Below are 9,289 nucleotides of genomic sequence, written 5' to 3'. Positions count from 1 at the left end.
ATCTTCAACAGGACACATGTCCTACCATCAGGACACATGTCCTACCATCAGCCAGTTATCTTCAACAGGACACATGTCCTACCATCAGCCAGTTATCTTCAACAGGACACATGTCCTACCATCAGACACAGTCTTCAACAGGACACATCCTACCATCAGCCAGTTATCTTCAACAGGACACATGTCCTACCATCAGCCAGTTATCTTCAACAGGACACATGTCCTACCATCAGCCAGTTATCTTCAACAGGACACATGTCCTACCATCAGCCAGTTATCTTCAACAGGACACATGTCCTACCATCAGCCAGTTATCTTCAACAGGACACATGTCCTACCATCAGCCAGACACATGTCCTACCATCAGCCAGTTATCTTCAACAGGACACATGTCCTACCATCAGCCAGTTATCTTCAACAGGACACATGTCCTACCATCAGACACAGTTATGTCCTACCATCAACAGTTATCTTCAACAGGACACATGTCCTACCATCAGACAGTTATCTTCACCATCAGACACATGTCCTACCATCAGCCAGTTATCTTCAACAGGACACATGTCCTACCATCAGCCAGACACAGGACAATGTCCTACCATCAGCCAGTTATCTTCAACAGGACACATGTCCTACCATCAGCCAGACACATGTCAGCCAGGACACATGTCCTCAACAGGACACATGTCCTACCATCAGCCAGTTATCTTCAACAGGACACATGTCCAATCAGGACACATGTCCTACCATCAGCCAGTTATCTTCAACAGGACACATGTCCTACCATCAGCCAGTTATCTTCAACAGGACACATGTCCTACCATCAGCCAGACACATGTCCTACCATCAGCCAGTTATCTTCAACAGGACACATGTCCTACCATCAGCCAGTTATCTTCAACAGGACACATGTCCTACCATCAGCCAGTTATCTTCAACAGGACACATGTCCTACCATCAGACACATGTCCTACCATCAGCCAGTTATCTTCAACAGGACACATGTCCTACCATCAGCCAGTTATCTTCAACAGGACACATGTCCTACCATCAGCCAGACACATGTCCTACCATCAGCCAGTTATCTTCAACAGGACACATGTCCTACCATCAGCCAGTTATCTTCAACAGGACACATGTCCTACCATCAGCCAGTTATCTTCAACAGGACACATGTCCTACCATCAGCCAGTTATCTTCAACAGGACACATGTCCTCACCATCAGACAGTTATCTTCAACAGGACACATGTCCTACCATCAGCCAGTTATCTTCAACAGGACACATGTCCTACCATCAGACAGTTATCTTCAACAGGACACATGTCCTACCATCAGCCAGTTATCTTCAACAGGACACATGTCCTACCCAGTTATCTTCAGGACACATGTCCTACCATCAGCCAGTTATCTTCAACAGGACACATGTCCTACCATCAGCCAGTTATCTTCAACAGGACACATGTCCTACCATCAGCCAGTTATCTTCAACAGGACACATGTCCTACCATCAGCCAGTTATCTCTCAACAGGACACATGTCCTACCATCAGCCAGTTATCTTCAACAGGACACATGTCCTACCATCAGCCAGTTATCTTCAACAGGACACATGTCCTACCATCAGCCAGTTATCTTCAACAGGACACATGTCCTACCATCAGCCAGTTAGCTTCAACAGGACACATGTCCTACCATCAGCCAGTTATCCTCAACAGGACACATGTCCTACCATCAGCCAGTTATCTTCAACAGGACACATGTCCTACCATCAGCCAGACACATGTCCTACCATCAGCCAGTTATCTTCAACAGGACACATGTCCTACCATCAGCCAGTTACACAGGACACATGTCCTACCATCAGACAGTTATCTTCAACAGGACACATGTCCTACCATCAGACACATGTCCTACCATCAGCCAGTTATCTTCAACAGGACACATGTCCTACCATCAGCCAGTTAGCTTCAACAGGACACATGTCCTACCATCAGACAGACACATGTCCTACCATCAGCCAGTTATCTTCAACAGGACACATGTCCTACCATCAGCCAGTTATCTTCAACAGGACACATGTCCTACCATCAGCCAGTTATCTTCAACAGGACACATGTCCTACCATCAGCCAGTTATCTTCAACAGGACACATGTCCTACCATCAGCCAGTTATCTTCAACAGGACACATGTCCTACCATCAGCCAGTTATCTTCAACAGGACACATGTCCTACCATCAGCCAGTTATCTTCAACAGGACACATGTCCATACCATGTCCTACCATCAGCCAGTTATCTTCAACAGGACACATGTCCTACCATCAGCCAGTTATCTTCAACAGGACACATGTCCTACCATCAGCCAGTTATCTTCAACAGGACACATGTCCTACCATCAGCCAGACACATGTCCTACCATCAGCCAGTTATCTTCAACAGGACACATGTCCTACCATCAGCCAGTTATCTTCAACAGGACACATGTCCTACCATCAGCCAGTTATCTTCAACAGGACACATGTCCTACCATCAGCCAGTTATCTTCAACAGGACACATGTCCTACCATCAGACAGTTATCTTCAACAGGACACATGTCCTACCATCAGCCAGTTATCTTCAACAGGACACATGTCCTACCATCAGCCAGTTATCTTCAACAGGACACATGTCCTACCATCAGCCAGTTATCTTCAACAGGACACATGTCCTACCATCAGCTTCAACACACATGTCCTACCATCAGCCAGTTATCTTCAACAGGACACATGTCCTACCATCAGCCAGTTATCTTCAACAGGACACATGTCCTACCATCAGCCAGTTATCTTCAACAGGACACATGTCCTACCATCAGCCAGTTAGGACTGTCAACAGGACACATGTCCTACCATCAGCCAGTTATCTTCAACAGGACACATGTCCTACCATCAGCCAGTTATCTTCAACAGGACACATGTCCTACCATCAGACAGTATCTTCAACAGGACACATGTCCTACCATCAGCCAGTTATCTTCAACAGGACACATGTCCTACCATCAGCCAGTTATCTTCAACAGGACACATGTCCTACCATCAGCCAGTTATCTTCAACAGGACACATGTCCTACCATCAGCCACAGCCAGTTATCTTCAACAGGACACATGTCCACCATCAGGACACATGTCCTACCATCAGCCAGTTATCTTCAACAGGACACATGTCCTACCATCAGCCAGTTATCTTCAACAGGACACATGTCCTACCATCAGACAGTTATCTTCAACAGGACACATGTCCTACCATCAGCCAGTTATCTTCAACAGGACATGTCCTACCATGTCCTACATGTCCTACCATCAGCCAGTTATCTTCAACAGGACACATGTCCTACCATCAGACAGTTATCTTCAACAGGACACATGTCCTACCATCAGCCAGTTATCTTCAACAGGACACATGTCCTACCATCAGCCATTATCTTCAACAGGACACATGTCCTACCATCAGCCAGTTATCTTCAACAGGACACATGTCCTACCATCAGCCAGTTATCTTCAACAGGACACATGTCCTACCATCAGCCAGTTATCTTCAACAGGACACATGTCCTACCATCAGCCAGTTATCTTCAACAGGACACATGTCCTACCATCAGTTATCTTCAACAGGACACATGTCCTACCATCAGCCAGTTATCTTCAACAGGACACATGTCCTACCATCAGCCAGTTATCTTCAACAGGACACATGTCCTACCATCAGACACATGTCCTACCATCAGCCAGTTATCTTCAACAGGACACATGTCCTACCATCAGCCAGTTATCTTCAACAGGACACATGTCCTACCATCAGCCAGTTACCATCAGCCAGTTATCTTCAACAGGACACATGTCCTACCATCAGCCAGTTATCTTCAACAGGACACATGTCCTACCATCAGCCAGTTATCTTCAACAGGACACATGTCCTACCATCAGACAGTTATCTTCAACAGGACACATGTCCTACCATCAGCCAGTTATCCTTCAACAGGACACATGTCCTACCATCAGACAGTTATCTTCAACAGGACACATGTCCTACCATCAGCCAGTTATCTTCAATCAGGACACATGTCCTACCATCAGCCAGTTATCTTCAACAGGACACATGTCCTACCATCAGCCAGTTATCTTCAACAGGACACATGTCCTACCATCAGCCAGTTATCTTCAACAGGACACATGTCCTACCATCAGCCAGTTATCTTCAACAGGACACATGTCCTACCATCAGCCAGTTATCTTCAACAGGACACATGTCCTACCATCAGCCAGTTATCTTCAACAGGACACATGTCCTACCATCAGCCAGTTATCTTCAACAGGACACATGTCCTACCATCAGCCAGTTATCCTTCAACAGGACACATGTCCTACCATCAGCCAGTTATCTTCAACAGGACACATGTCCTACCATCAGCAGACACATGTCCTACCATCAGCCAGTTATCTTCAACAGGACACATGTCCTACCATCAGCCAGTTATCTTCAACAGGACACATGTCCTACCATCAGCCAGTTATCTTCAACAGGACACATGTCCTACCATCAGCCAGACACATGTCCTACCATCAGCCAGTTATCTTCAACAGGACACATGTCCTACCATCAGCCAGTTATCTTCAACAGGACACATGTCCTACCATCAGCCAGTTATCTTCAACAGGACACATGTCCTACCATCAGACAGTTACCTTCCAGGACACATGTCCTACCATCAGCCAGTTATCTTCAACAGGACACATGTCCTACCATCAGCCAGTTATCTTCAACAGGACACATGTCCTACCATCAGCCAGTTATCTTCAACAGGACACATGTCCTACCATCAGCCAGTTATCTTCAACAGGACACATGTCCTACCATCAGCCAGACAGTCAGCCAGTTATCTTCAACAGGACACATGTCCTACCATCAGCCAGTTATCTTCAACAGGACACATGTCCTACCATCAGCCAGTTATCTTCAACAGGACACATGTCCTACCATCAGCCAGACACATGTCCTACCATCAGCCAGTTATCTTCAACAGGACACATGTCCTACCATCAGCCAGTTATCTTCAACAGGACACATGTCCTACCATCATCTTCCAGACACATGTCCTACCATCAGCCAGTTATCTTCAACAGGACACATGTCCTACCATCAGCCAGTTATCTTCAACAGGACACATGTCCTACCATCAGCCAGTTATCTTCAACAGGACACATGTCCTACCATCAGCCAGTTATCTTCAACAGGACACATGTCCTACCATCAGCCAGTTCAGCTTCAACAGGACACATGTCCTACCATCAGCCAGACACATGTCCTACCATCAGCCAGTTATCTTCAACAGGACACATGTCCTACCATCAGCCAGTTATCTTCAACAGGACACATGTCCTACCATCAGCCAGACACATGTCCTACCATCAGCCTTCAACAGGACACATGTCCTACCATCAGACAGTTATCTTCAACAGGACACATGTCCTACCATCAGCCAGTTATCTTCAACAGGACACATGTCCTACCATCAGCCAGTTATCTTCAACAGGACACATGTCCTACCATCAGCCAGTTATCTTCAACAGGACACATGTCCTACCATCAGCCAGTTATCTTCAACAGGACACATGTCCTACCATCAGCCAGTTATCTTCAACACATGTCCTACCATCAGCCAGTTATCTTCAACAGGACACATGTCCTACCATCAGCCAGTTATCTTCAACAGGACACATGTCCTACCATCAGCCAGTTATCTTCAACAGGACACATGTCCTACCATCACCATCAGTTATCTTCAACAGGACACATGTCCTACCATCAGCCAGTTATCTTCAACAGGACACATGTCCTACCATCAGCCAGTTATCTTCAACAGGACACATGTCCTACCATCAGCCAGTTATCTTCAACAGGACACATGTCCTACCATCAGCCAGTTATCTTCAACAGGACACATGTCCTACCATCAGCCAGTTATCTTCAACAGGACACATGTCCTACCATCAGCACAGTTAGCCAGTTATCTTCAACAGGACACATGTCCTACCATCAGCCAGTTATCTTCAACAGGACACATGTCCTACCATCAGCCAGTTATCTTCAACAGGACACATGTCCAACAGGACCATCACCATCAGTTATCTTCAACAGGACACATGTCCTACCATCAGCCAGTTATCTTCAACAGGACACACACATGTCCTACCATCAGCCAGTTATCTTCAACAGGACACATGTCCTACCATCAGCCAGTTATCTTCAACTACCATCAGGACACATGTCCTACCATCAGCCAGTTATCTTCAACAGGACACATGTCCTACCATCAGCCAGTTATCTTCAACAGGACACTGTCCTACCATCAGCCAGTTATCTTCAACAGGACACATGTCCTACCATCAGTTACCTTCAACAGGACACATGTCCTACCATCAGACAGTTAGCTTCAACAGGACACATGTCCTACCATCAGCCAGTTATCTTCAACAGGACACATGTCCTACCATCAGACAATGTCCTTCATCAGGACACATGTCCTACCATCAACAGGACACATGTCCTACCATCAGCCAGTTATCTTCAACAGGACACATGTCCTACCATCAGCCAGTTATCTTCAACAGGACACATGTCCTACCATCAGACAGTTATCTTCAACAGGACACATGTCCTACCATCAGCCAGTTATCTTCAACAGGACACATGTCCTACCATCAGCCAGTTATCTTCAACAGGACACATGTCCTACCATCAGCCAGTTATCCTCAACAGGACACATGTCCTCCCATCAGCCAGTTAGCTTCAACAGGACACATGTCCTACCATCAGCCAGTTATCTTCACAGGACACATGTCCTACCATCAGCCAGTTATCTTCAACAGGACACATGTCCTACCATCAGCCAGACACATGTCCTACCATCAGCCAGTTATCTTCAACAGGACACATGTCCTACCATCAGCCAGTTATCTTCAACAGGACACATGTCCTACCATCAGCCAGTTATCTTCAACAGGACACATGTCCTACCATCAGCCAGACACATGTCCTACCATCAGCCAGTTATCTTCAACAGGACACATGTCCTACCATCAGCCAGTTATCTTCAACAGGACACATGTCCTACCATCAGGACACATGTCCTACCATCAGACAGTTATCTTCAACAGGACACATGTCCTACCATCAGCCAGTTACCTTCAACAGGACACATGTCCTACCATCAGCCAGTTATCTTCAACAGGACACATGTCCTACCATCAGCCAGTTATCTTCAACAGGACACATGTCCTACCATCAGCCAGACACATGTCCTACCATCAGCCAGTTATCTTCAACAGGACACATGTCCTACCATCAGCCAGTTATCTTCAACAGGACATGTCCTACCATCAGTCCTACCATCAGGACACATGTCCTACCATCAGCCAGTTCAGCCTTCAACAGGACACATGTCCTACCATCAGCCAGTTATCTTCAACAGGACACATGTCCTACCATCAGCCAGTTATCTTCAACAGACACATGTCCTACCATCAGCCAGTTATCTTCAACAGGACACATGTCCTACCATCAGCCAGTTATCTTCAACAGGACACATGTCCTACCATCAGCCAGACAGGACACATGTCCTACCATCAGCCAGTTACACTTCAACAGGACACATGTCCTACCATCAGCCAGTTATCTTCAACAGGACACATGTCCTACCATCAGCCAGTTATCTTCAACAGGACACATGTCCTACCATCAGCCAGTTATCTTCAACAGGACACATGTCCTACCATCATCAGGACACATGTCCTACCATCAGACAGTACCATCAGCCAGACAAATTATCTTCAACAGGACACATGTCCTACCATCAGCCAGTTATCTTCAACAGGACACATGTCCTACCATCATGTCCTACCATCAGCCAGTTATCTTCAACAGGACACATGTCCTACCATCAGCCAGTTATCTTCAACAGGACACATGTCCTACCATCAGCCAGTTATCTTCAACAGGACACATGTCCTACCATCAGCCAGTTATCTTCAACAGGACACATGTCCTACCATCAGACACAGTTATAGCTTCAACAGGACACATGTCCTACCATCAGCCAGTTATCTTCAACAGGACACATGTCCTACCATCAGCCAGTTATCTTCAACAGGACACATGTCCTACCATCAGTTATCTTCAACAGGACACATGTCCTACCATCAGCCAGTTATCTTCAACAGGACACATGTCCTACCATCAGCCAGTTATCTTCAACAGGACACATGTCCTACCATCAGCCAGTTATCTTCAACAGGACACATGTCCTACCATCAGCCAGTTATCTTCAACAGGACACATGTCCTACCATCAGCCAGACACATGTCCTACCATCAGCCAGTTATCTTCAACAGGACACTTCAACAGGACACATGTCCTACCATCAGCCAGTTATCTTCAACAGGACACATGTCCTACCATCAGTCCTACCATCAGCCAGTTATCTTCAACAGGACACATGTCCTACCATCAGCCAGTTATCTTCAACAGGACACATGTTATCTTCAACAGGACACATGTCCTACCATCAGCCAGTTATCTTCAACAGGACACATGTCCTACCATCAGCCAGTTATCTTCAACAGGACACATGTCCTACCATCAGTTAGCCAGTTATCAACAGGACACATGTCCTACCATCAGCCAGTTAGCTTCAACAGGACACATGTCCTACCATACAGTTAGCTTCACAGGACACATGTCCTACCATCAGTTATCTTCAACAGGACACATGTCCTACCATCAGCCAGTTATCTTCAACAGGACACATGTCCTACCATCAGCCAGTTATCTTCAACAGGACACATGTCCTACCATCAGCCAGTTAGCTTCAACAGGACAAATGTCCTACCATCAGACAGTTACCTTCAACAGGAGACATGTCCTACCATCAGCCAGTTAGCTTCAACAGGACACATGTCCTACCATCAGACAGTTAGCTTCAACAGGACACATGTCCTACCATCAGCCAGACACATGTGCTACCATCAGCCAGTTATCATCAACAGGACACATGTCCTACCATCAGCCAGTTATCCTCAACAGGACACATGTCCTACCATCAGACAGTTATCTTCAATGGGACACATGTCCTACCATCAGCCAGACACATGTCCTACCATCAGCCAGTTATCTTCAATAGGACACATGTCCTACCATCAGCCAGTTAGCTTCAACAGGACACATGTCCTACCATCAGCCAGACACATGTCCTAC

Source organism: Oncorhynchus nerka, unplaced genomic scaffold (assembly GCF_034236695.1).
Source record: "Oncorhynchus nerka isolate Pitt River unplaced genomic scaffold, Oner_Uvic_2.0 unplaced_scaffold_1068, whole genome shotgun sequence".
NCBI classification, from domain to species: Eukaryota; Metazoa; Chordata; class Actinopteri; order Salmoniformes; family Salmonidae; genus Oncorhynchus; species Oncorhynchus nerka.
The sequence above is the reverse complement of the archived record's forward strand: the minus strand, read 5'-3'. Positions refer to the sequence as shown.